We start from the raw sequence: 12,321 nt of genomic DNA on the forward strand, positions 1-12,321 counted from the left end.
GCCTTGGCTTTGTCCTTTGTTCTACAGTTTGGGGGCACCTTTCCCTTGCTTCGGATTCATAGATCCAAATTCTCACTTCTTCTGCATATCGGTATGTCGTGGCGAGCGAGGGGATGTTCAGGAATTATATTTCTTCTTGTATGTACTTGTGTAGGCAGCTGCGGTATTTGAGTACCAAATGCTACTCTGAATCCTTGATACCCAACTTTGTGCGAAGGGTATGGAAAATATTGGTAAACTCTGGCACGTCTTGGTCCCTCCCCTGCTGCAGCATGGCCACTTTATTTATTGATCCTCATAGCTTCCGACAGGGTAGTACTACTCCTTGATGGCATCTCGGAATGAATCCCACGTGGGTGTGTCTAAAAATAGTGAGCCTGTACTTTCATCCTTCTGCTCGCAGTAGGTTTCCCACCAATCCTTGACGTGGGGGGCTGCTTTGAGAAGAGCAAAAATAATCTTTTCCCAACTAGAAAAATCATGAACAGAAAAATAACCCTCTAGTAGATTTAACCATTTATCAACAGCATCTGCGTCTATCTGACCCTCGAATATGGGGATTTCAAAATTAACTTGTAACTTAAATGGTGTGAGATTTCCGAATTAGCTGTTGGAAGCCGATGCGTCGCCCCTGGGTAGCTGCTGAAGGATTTGGGAAAAGCTGTCCATCATCGCGTTCCTTTGTTGCTCGAGGGCAAAGATGTCCATCATCTCCTGCCCCCTCATCTTTCTTTTCATCCTCCATGGGAGGCCATCGGAATTTGCGAGGTTGGTCTTGCAAAGGTTCGACCAGTTTAAGCCCTAAATCCTTATATCTTGACCTCATTGGGGACGTGCAAAGAAAAATAGAGATAAAGCAAACCGCTCTGATACCACTGATCCAGATTTAAACAGGAACGCAAAAAATTACAAAGATAACCATAAACATAGAGATGCAGTGGAAATAATACTTCATTTCATTAATGTAAAATACTGAAATATGCTTAGAATAGAAATGGAAATAAACCAGCTAGGGAAATGGTAGCTTATCTTTGAGAAGAGATGTGGTAGCTACATGCCTCTGAACTGTATTAAAATGAGGCTCGAAGGCCTATTTATTGTTGAGAAACAATGGAAAACCCTAAACATTCAAAAACCTAACCCTAGGAGATGAAACGCCAAACTGTGGGCCCCATTTGGGTAAATTGGTACATCAACTTCCTGGGGTCGTAAATTTGGCATATGATCTCTGTTTGACATGCACAATATCCCGTTAGAAAGGCCTATCCAAGAACTACAACTTTTGGAATAGAAACATTGGTCTATGGACCCATGTTGCTCCTAGTTTTCCCAAAAAATGTCATTTTAGGGCCTCAAAACGGCTTCGGAAGTTCAGGACTTGAAAAACTGCTAAAAATAGTAAACTATGCTACAATTAAGGAACTAAAAAGCTGAAAGAAACAATGGTGGGGGTCCAAGTGGACTTGGCAGGTGGCCACCAATATCCACCTGGATGACCTACCCAGAATAAATCATCTACTAGATCAATTGCAACAAGCTAAATACTTCACCAAGTTGGACTTAAAGTTAGAATATCACTACGTTTAGGTCAGATAAGAAGATACCTAGAAGACTACCTTCAAAACCAGGCAAGGTTTGTATGTTTGGTTAGTCATACCATTTGGCCTATGCAATGCACCAACTATGTTTATGAGGTTAATGAATGCTATATTGTGCCATTTTATAGATTCATTTATTATTGTTTATTTGGATGATATAATGGTGTACAATGCTACCTAGGAGGAGCACATATCACATTTGATGCAAGTGCTAGAGACATTAAAAAATCACTAACTACTAAAAAATCTCAAGAAGTGTGAGTTCGTATAGAATTATTTGGTGTATATAGGATATGTCATAGGTGGGGGGAAACTAAAGATATATACTACCGAGATTGAAACCACCACGAATTCCTACTAATGTTTTTGAGCTTAATATTTTCATTGCAGTAGCACATTACCTGAGGAATTTCATAGCTTCATTTTTAGCAGTAGAAACACCACTCCACACCATAACAGTGAGTATAAAGAGTTTCCAGTGGGAAAAGGGTCAACAAAATGCCTTTGAGGATTCAAATAAGAATATCAATTAAGCATCGTCATTACCAAACTTGTAGCAACCCTTCAAAGTGGATACGTATGCAAGTGGATATGTTATGGGAGTGGTCTTGAAGTAGGAAGGAAGGCATGTATGCTACCATTTTGAAGTATTTCATGGGGTATTCATGAACTACCCTACCTACAATAAGGATCTTTATGCCTAGTGAAATTTGTGAAGAAGTTGAATTACTACATGATGGGAAATGAGATAGTAATCCACATAAATCACCAATCACTATAGTACCTATGGGCCTAGAGTAAGCTACAACAGAGCAATAATTATGAGTGGATAGGTTTTCTGTAATAGTTTCATTTAGTGATCAAGTATAAGATGGGTAGCACAAGAAAGCTATCTAACATGCTTTCAAGACCACTCACATCAAATATTACAGCTTTAGGAGCTCTTACGCACATGAAGCCTTTCACCCATGATGCATATAGAGAGGCATATACCAAGGATGATGACTTCAAGGAGGTGTTTCAATAATTACAAATCCAGATTCATGTCCATGATGGTGACAACACAATTGAGTGCCATCTACAAAATCGGTTACTTTATAGGTTAGATAAGTTATGTGTTCCTAAAGGTGAGTGATTGCAGTTGATTAGAAAGACTTACACCTCCAAGTTTGCAAGGAATTTTGGTGTAGGGAAGATAGTGGCCAACTTGTAGATGTATGTGTATTGGCCTAGGATGAAAATATATGTAGCTAGGTTCATAATAAGATGCATGCTTTGTTTTTCCAACAAGCCTAGTAAGATGAAATGAGATCTATATCATTCCTTTCCTATTCCCACTTTTGTCTTGGGAAATCATTTCCATAAGACTTTGCGGGGGGTTTAAAAAAAACCAAGAAGGGACATGGCTACCTATTTGTGGTACTTGATAGGTTCAATAATATGTGTACTAATGCCCTCTAAAAATACCATCAACAAGCAAGAAGCAACAAACTTTTCTTTGGAGAAGTATGGGTGCACTTTTCTTTAGACAAGGTTTCCTAGTGCATTTTGGACTACATTGTGGGAGAAGATGGACAAGAAGTTGAATAGGTATACAACATTCAATTCACATACATATGGGAAAACAAAAGTAGTCAATAGGACTTTGGTGCATCTATTAATGGGCTACAAATAGAAAAGGTCTACATCATTCCATCCATAGACAGGTGGGGAAATAGTAATCAATAGGACTTTGGTGTAGCTTTTAACATGTTACAATTAGAAGAGGTCTATAACATTCCATATGATGGGCATCCAAAATAGGTATAATTCAAGGCCCATTTGACCATCTTGTGGAACATTTTAACCTCTCTTTTTTTCATTTGATAGTATCTTTTTCAAGTTTAATGTGTTCTTAGGAAGGTCAAGAGGTGTTTGTTAGATCATGTAGCCTAATTATTTGAATGTATAGGACAAAGAGGATTTATTATGCAGAACACGTTGGAGACCAATAGGAGAATATCTAGGAGGCGTGTTCCTTGCATAAACCCATCAACAACTCGGCTAGCTCATGAGCAGTTACTACCCCTCAGCGACTACGATCATACCAAGAGACTAGATCCATGTTTGTAGGAGTTTTGGAGGGAAGCAGTCCTCCCTTCAAGGAGGTTTCCCCTCACTTAGATTTGTATAGATAAGAGAGCCTAATAGCTCAATAGGGATTCATATTATAGAGGCAAGATAGTGACTAGTAGAGAAGGAGACTTCTGCTTGTTATTTCCATTGTCATGATGCATGTTTGAAATTTTTTGAGATTAATAAAAAGCATGATTTTGTTTCCAGACTGAGTTTTCTTCAAGGGATATGAGTCTCCTTGGGTTAGGGCCCAACCCAAGTGTTCAATCCCCTTCCTTTGTATATTTATTTATGCATTTATTTTTCATGCACTGAGCCTAGTTGTGATGTTCTACAAATTTGGTTTATGAGAAAATTATTGTCTCTATAGGTTGATAAGTGAGCTCTCTTTAGAAACTTGGTTGTGTACCCTGTGTGGAAAAGCGCCAAAAATAATTTTATTTTTATGAAATAAGTATGTTATGTTCTAAATTCAACTCATCCTTTCATTGATATTGTGTTTTATGAAGTTAGTCTTGTAGTAGTCATTTGAAAAAAGAAAAAAAAAGAAAAAAATCATTTCATTCCTTGTAGAGCTAGGGATAACTCAGGATTTTTTTTTCCAAAAATACACAAAAAGAAAAAACATTCATTTCATTCCTTGTAGAGCTAGGGATAACTCAAGAAAAAATTTGCCCAAATCCCCCACTTCTACAAGAAATTAACCTTCACTTTTTGGTTACTGTGGACCTCCTCCTCTAACCACAGCGGATTTGGAGAACCTTTTGGGTGAAAAACCAAATATTTTGAGGAGCCTATGGGGGGGATAACCTCCATCACCCACTGAAGAGATGGTTGGAAACATGTAGCCTGAACTCTTTCCTATTAAAGAGACAAATGGGGAAGCTAGAATGAATAACATTAGCCCCACTGCTCTTCCACACTTTCATGGCTTGACTTCTAAGGACCCTGACACCTTCATGTTTGAATTTATTGTAGTTTGCAGGACATATTATTACACCTCCAATGAGTAGAAATTTAAATTGTTTCCTTCCACCCTAAAGGATGTAGCCATGCATTAGTTCATGAGTTTGGAAGGAGGAAACATCACTACTTGGGCTCAGATGTAGCAAGAATTCAACACAAAGTACAAATATTATTGCATAGAAATGGACACAAAAGAAGAAATCTTCAGGATTACTTAAGGGCCAAATGAGTCCCTAGAGGACTTTGAAGAAAGATTTCAGCTGAGCTATAGGAGAGCTAATTGCACCCTTGATCCAGAATCAATGAAGTTAGTGTTACTTCAAGGGGTTAGGGAAGAGTTGATGGAGACCCTCAACATGTTGTCTAATGGAGATATTTACCAGCTCAATTATGAGGACATCAATATAGTGTTCAAGAACCACTCTAGGGCTACAAGGAAAAGAGGTAGATCCAACCAAGGTTTGGTAAGTTCTTCACCTTCTACCTCAGCCATCAAGAATGAAATAAGAGGTATGTTAGAGGATTTTAAAAGAGAAATTTTACATACTTTTTCCTTGCAGATGGACACAATGCAGATCAAGAAGAAACAAGAGGAGGAAGAAAGGGAATTAGCCATATTTTTCCCTAGATGCACCAAGAGGCACCCTAGAAATGAGTGTCCATTGAATGTAATATAAATATGCTTTGTTTGTGAGGAAAATCATGCAATTGAAAATTTTCCATCTCTTCCAAGTATGAAAGAAGTGTATTAAGGAGTATAAGGTGGCTTGGAGCAACTTTGATTCGTTGACCAAAGGAGGTCATACCAATAAGGTATGAAAGGTATACACTATCCTCCTTCTTTCGTTTCAAGTCATAATGCATCTTTCTAGTCATGGTATCCTACAAACAACTCACCATGGTTCATGCCTTCTCCTTGGCCCTATCCTCCTCAACCTGTCACTCCCCCCTTTCTAACCATGTTAGTACCAACCTCCTCAATGGGGTAATACCTCACAAGGATGGAGGCCTCAAGCAGCCCAACCAAGTACCTTAGTGCCTCCACCTCCTCAACGTCATCTACCCCAAAACAATCCACCTAAGCAACCCAATATGATTGCTCAACCTAATACAAACCCAAACAATAAGTAGCCCCAGTAGGTCTAGAGTGGAGAAACTTCCTATCCTACCTATGTTGTAGAATTCCAAGAAATCAACCTCAGGTCTGGGATGGTACTTCCTAATTCTCATCCACCATCTCCAATAGAATCTCTTGAAAAAGAGAAGGAAGAAATTACTTATCAAGCCAATACACCACCCTATCTTGAAAGGTTGGCCCATCCAAAACCACACACCCCATCAGAGGTTGAAATTTTTGGAGAACTGAAAAACCTATGTGTCGAAATCCCTCTCCTACAAGCCATTAAATATGTTCCCATATATAGTAAATTCATCAAGGAAGAGTGTTTTAAGAGGCTAGTAAAGAAGGGGAAGGATTCCCCTACTATCAATATCGTTGGGCAGTTGATTAATATAATGCTTGGGAAGGTCATTTCCCAAATTATTTGGACCCTGGTAGCCTAGTAGTAGATGTACAAATCAACAATATTGTAGTCCCCAATATCCTCATTGAACTAGGCATTGCAATTGATGCCATGACTAGGGAAACCATGCTTAAGTTTAACCTCTGAGGAGCCCTAAGGAAAACAAATATAGTACTGCATCTTGTATATGGGTCCACAATAGCACCAAAGGGTGTCATTGAGGATGTTATTGTATCCATCGATTCTTGGGAATACCCCACTGATTTCCTTGTACTCTAGCCTATGACCACGTTCAATGGGTATCTGTTGTCCACCCTAAAAACAAATTCCTATGCTTCATTTTGGAGCCTCCCTCCTAAATCATAGCAGCTCATCTCGCACTAATCTACGTACTTGTGTTTTGATTGAGCTTCATCTTTTTCATTTTGGCTTTTGTTTTCTTACTTTCTTTACTGTCTAACCCACAAGTCGATCTCTTCACTTGGTTTCAAGGTTTCAAGCTTTCCTCAGTGAACTGCGCAATCATTGAGGGAAACTAGCCTTGCTCTCAGGAATTGTGCAGTCCAAGCTAACTATGAGCCTTCAGCTCCAGAATTTCACAGAGCCAGCTGACAGCCAGCCTTCAGCTGGGAAACTACGCAGAGCATGAGAGGTAGCCCAGAGCCACACAACCTCGAAATTGCACAAAATCTTATTACTTAGAAGTTGTCCAGTGCGTAAGCTAGTGAAGTGCCTAGTCCTTCCCAGAACTATGCAATCTCTTCGGAAAATGCATGGAAGATTTTCCTGAAAAAATAAAAAAAGAAAAAAAAGTCAAAAAGCATCCCTAAAAATAGAGATCTATTTTTAGCAGCCCGACAATCGAGTTATTTTGGAAACTTTCACCAAGGGTCGCTTTTTCCTTGATTTTTGGCCTTCGCTTCACCAACCCTAAATCGACCAAATCTATTTAATGGATGCTACCAAAGCTCATTTTTACATTTTATATTAGAGCTCTGGCATTCTCGAGGATATCAAGGAACCTCCAGTGCGATTGTCATTGTTTTTCGGGTGAGGCTTGCTTTTCTAGTCTTTTACTGCTTTTTTGTCATTTTTGTTTGTTTATCTTGTGAGAGTGTTGTTTCACTCAATTTGTTGAATGACCACATGCGTTTAATTTTTTTTAGCTTGTATAAGTGTTGTTTAAAGTTTTTCATTTCCTTTCCCAGGTGTTGCATGCATTACCTAGTTTTTGCACTATCGTTCGTCATTGCGGTGACTCTTTGCATATGCTTCATTTTTCTTTAGTTTGATTGATTCCTACACTCATTTCACTTGCATGCATTATCATTCATTTAGATTTGCACTCAGCATCATTCAATCCTTTATAGTTGTTCGATTTTTCACTTCCCTTGGGTAGATTTGGGCTTCCTTGGCCCATATCTTGTCTTCCCAAGCATGCACTGCGCATTTCTGGAACTCAGGCCTCGACCTTGGCTTCTAGAATTGCGCAGAGGTCTCCCAGGTTGGGATCCAACTGCGTAGTTCTAGGAGCCAGCCCGAGCCTTGGCCATTGAAACTGCACAATCCACAGTCTCTCCTGGCCTATGCCCTTAATGAACTTCGCATTGTGCAGTTCCAGTTAGAAAGTCCTCCCCACTTACTGTTGGGACTACACAATGCGCAATTCCAGCTGGCAGTCAGTCACCTCTAAGAGCCAAGATTGTGAAATCCTTCCCAAAATTTTCCTAGTTTATTGCTTGGTCTGTTCTTGAAGTGCTTTTTTTTTTCAATCTAACATTTTCATGCCATAAGTGTCCTCTATGTCTCTAGGTACAATAGTAGTTGAGTCACTCTCCAACAGTTATAGGTAACATGGCTTCCAAGAGAGTTGCATTAAAGGATATTATCAAGAGTAGCACTAGGGAAGTAGTTGAGGAAGTGTGAGTGAATTTTCCAGTTTATGCAGACACTTAGTTGTTCATTGAGAATGACATGAAGTTAATATGGAAGGAAATCAATGATATATTTGCAGGGGACTTCAAGGAAGATCTATAGGATTGACAAATTTATATCAGTGTCCACTAATTAGGCTTACATAAAGTTGTATGCAGGTACCCTGCCTTCCCATGTGTGGACATCATCCACTGGATTGTCTCACACATAGATCCAGAGACTATGACATTGAGCAGTGCCAGTGGGATACAACTTGTGAACTTTAGGGTGGATGAATATCAATAGATGTATCAGTTACCTTAGTTAGTGAACTACATGGATTCACTTTTCTATGCCACCCACATCTTTGCGAACACTAGATATATTGTAAAGCACCGTGTGAAAGAGTCATCAATGTTTAGAGCGACACCCAATAATGTTTACAAGTCAAAGTCACTCAGGAAGGCATACTAGTTCTTGATCATCTTTGCATGCCGATTACATGGTCAAGCGAGAACGAAGACCTTTCCAGAAAATTGGGTGGTTGTGTTGGACCAGTTGGTGAATGATGGAAGGCCATTCAACTAGTCAGATCTATTGGCTCTTCATTTGAAAATCCATGTGACTAACGCCCAGAATCCACCCAAGGATGAGCAGACAAGATTCTACATATCTGAATATTTACTTGACGCAATCTGTGCCCAACATAAGTTTCCTGGCATGGGTTGGACATGGACACCAAAAGAGATTTTCATCAACATTTATAACAAGCTTCTTTCTAAATGCAAATACCAAGGAGTTATGGTGAAGCTGTGTGACCATTTCATCATCCTGTTGTACAAGTTGATCTTTGAGCAGGATCCACCTTGAATGTCCCAAGAAGCGATGGAGGTGATACTTAACATTACAGATTGGTATGCCTCACCCGATGGCACCTTCATCATAGTGTTTGACGAAGAGAAGCCTCCACATATTCTACCAAGGTATGCCACGAACAAGTTGTTCATGCAAAAGGTTGCATATCACCTCTCCAAAGGGTTATCATTAGGACTAAAAAGGAAGAAGAAGGCACCATGGCCTGCTCTTCCTTTGCGGATGATTTGAAAATGGGGCACTTAGGCTTCTTATCTCATTTTCAAGAACCTCTCCCACTTCCAAAGCTTCAAATATTCCCAAGTCTTCATGATTAACCAATGCGAAACTAAATATGTGCTTGATATAAGGTGTATGCTTATGTTTATTTTTGACTGTTTATGTGTTTTTAAGTCTATTTGCTTGAACTGATATAACAGTAACTAAAGCAGCAGTTATAATGTAGCGATAAAACAACACACATAAGACAACAATTTAATGAGGAGTTCACCCAAAACTCTTGGGCTACATCTCCATGAGCTCTAGTCAACTCATCTAGCCTCTCTGGGATTATGGATTTTACAAGCTCTTGTCTCATCTCCACTGTTTTACACAGAAACAATGGGTTTAGACACCATTTTATCCCTAGCTCTTGAAGCTCTCAGCTCTGGCTCTGGCTCTCGGCTCTGGCTCTAGCTCTTCGCTCTGGCTTTGGCTCTGGCTCTTCAGCTCTAGCTCTAGCTCCTGGCTCTGGCTTTGGCTCTTTGGCTCTAGCTCTCGCTCTAGCTTCTTGGGCTCTCTGCAGCTCTCTAGCTTTTCACTTGACCTCCAAGTGACTCCCTCGGTTGCTCTACGCAGTAGCTTTCCACTCTCTCTACTCTCTCGGCTCTGTAACTGCTTTATGTATTCAACTCCCCCTCAATTGAGCTCTCTGGGCTCCTTTGAGACATTTTCTCGGCTTTTAGGCTTCCCCAGCGATTTCCCTGTGTTGAATCATTCCCTTGCGGCTTTGCGGCTTTCAAAATGCCTCATCATCTACCAAAACACCTGCTTGTAGCATGGAATGATGATTAGGAGCTGTTACATAAGGAATCATGGCTGTTTCATAGGAAAAAACCCAAAAAAATGGTCATTCTCTGTTTACACAGGGAATACACAAAAAACATGTAAAAATATACCCATCTATCAGACTTCAAAAATCGTTAATTCCACCTTATATCCTTTTGGATCCGTCTTCGGGTCCCATTGCAAGTAATCGTTGATCAACAACTATTATTGATTTCAGGTGGCTAACACGCACGGAGATTACCCGCCCGAAAAGGGTGGTTTTCTCTCTCCGGCGCCTAGCCACGTGGCAGTCAGTGTATGGGCTCGAGCGGAGCCCGGCCAAAACCACTTACCACCTACAGCTCGCCCGAAATCTTGCTTGTTTCATGGTTTCCATTTGTATTTGAAAAATACATTAAAACACTAAAAATATCGCAAAATGGCTTTATGGTGGACTTGAAATGTTATGCAACTACATTTACAAACCCTTTCGGGTCCGGTTTCATCACTTATCGCATCGCATGTGTGTTTTGGGTAAAATCCCAAATACATGGGAAATACATGAAAATCTGAATTCCTGGACCTGAAATTTTATACAATCGGGCTTTGAAAACTTATCGGGTCTGACCTTTTTATTGGTATCGCTCATCTCATTGGCCTTATGTATCGGGGACGACCGATCTCCCGATCTATTGATTTTTGCGATCGTAATGTCGCTCAGCCCAGGGTCCCGCCTTAAGTCCCATGCCATTGCCGATGCCGATCTGCCGATTTTGGCAATCAGCATATCGCATCGGCCCAGAGGGGGGGCGGGGGTCCTTACCTTATGTTATATGCGCAGGCCTACCTCCAACCCGATATGTCAAGGATCAGAAATTGGGGGTGGCTTCGCTCCCCGCTTAAGTCCACTTTTGGCCCTCCTTTAATGTGATTTCCCTTTATAAGGATTTTTGCTCATTTTATAGGAATTTTCCTCTTTTTGTAAAGAACATATGGCATCTTATTTTGGTGATAACTTCTGCATCCTAAGTCCATTTTTTCCCATTCAAGTTGCAGTAGATTCAGAATGAAAATATCTCTATAATGGGGCTATGTCCAGGAACTTCCTTGGACTTTCATTTTCCTCTGTGAGGAACACTTAGACTTAGGAGTCTATCCAAAATCCATTTTGGATCACGCCTTCCCACTAAAATAACTTTTGGTCTCTAAAAGACTGATATACTGATCCGAAAAATACCTGATAGTAACAAAACCCTCTTCTTTCTACCTCCACCCACTTGCCTTGCATAATGCCTCTGAACCAAAGTCTCTGACCACTTCCCTTCTTGGATGGGCTGGTCTTCCTGGGAAGAAGTATCTTCCTCCTTGCCATCCTGCAGAACTTCTGCTGAAATGGTCATAGAAGGTGGTTTGAACTTCTTTTCCTTGATCATTGATCCAAGGTGGCTCAAACAAATGTGAAGTACATCTGCTCCACAAAAATTTCATTTGTACCTGTTTGAAAATTTGTCAACAACAAAAGAAACACAAACAACAATTGGATGGCCTAAACTCCTGCTTCAACAAAAGAAATAGATTTTCACATCTTGTGAACGCCTCCATGTCTTATATCTGCATACAAATGATGGACTAGATAACAAGCCCACAAAACATGCCTTTAAACAAATGACCCTTCAATTCAAGCATGTAGAAAAAGACCATTAGGCATCTTTTCCAAAAGATGAAACACTTCATCATTATCTCCATTTGGAGACCAGGTTGACTTCTCCCAAGCCAACATGGCATCACATGCATTTCAAACCAATCAACCCTGCAAGTTAATTACACATACATGTTCAAAAACAACGAAATCATCAACATCCTTGTGTTCATGCATCTCCTGCTCATGCATGTATTTCATACTTCAACTTTCACTTAAGCACACTGTACTTTCGAAGCTGAAATGAAATATAATGTAGATGCATCAATAGACATGCAATCTTACTTGGGTAAGAACTCTAACCGTTTCTTACCAATGCTCTTCAAAGGTACTACCTTTATCTGCACAACAGCATCATCATGTGAATCATCTTGAGACACATCATTCATGGAATCTTTCTTTCCATTTCTCCAATCTTCTCTTTCCACTTTCTTTAGCTTTTGTGGAAGCATTTCTGGATTCAGAGTCCAACATTTTGCAGCAAGATTTCCTTGATTATCGCAGTTAGTGCACTACATGTGCATCCTCTTGATAGCATGATTTTCCTTGTCCAATGGACCTTTGGCTTCTTGCTTCTTTTCCTTCAAAAGTTTCATGTATGTGGCCA

This window comes from Pinus tabuliformis, chromosome 8 (genome assembly GCF_031772625.1).
Source record: "Pinus tabuliformis cultivar Carrire ecotype Pingquan chromosome 8, CPIR1, whole genome shotgun sequence".
NCBI classification, from domain to species: Eukaryota; Viridiplantae; Streptophyta; class Pinopsida; order Pinales; family Pinaceae; genus Pinus; species Pinus tabuliformis.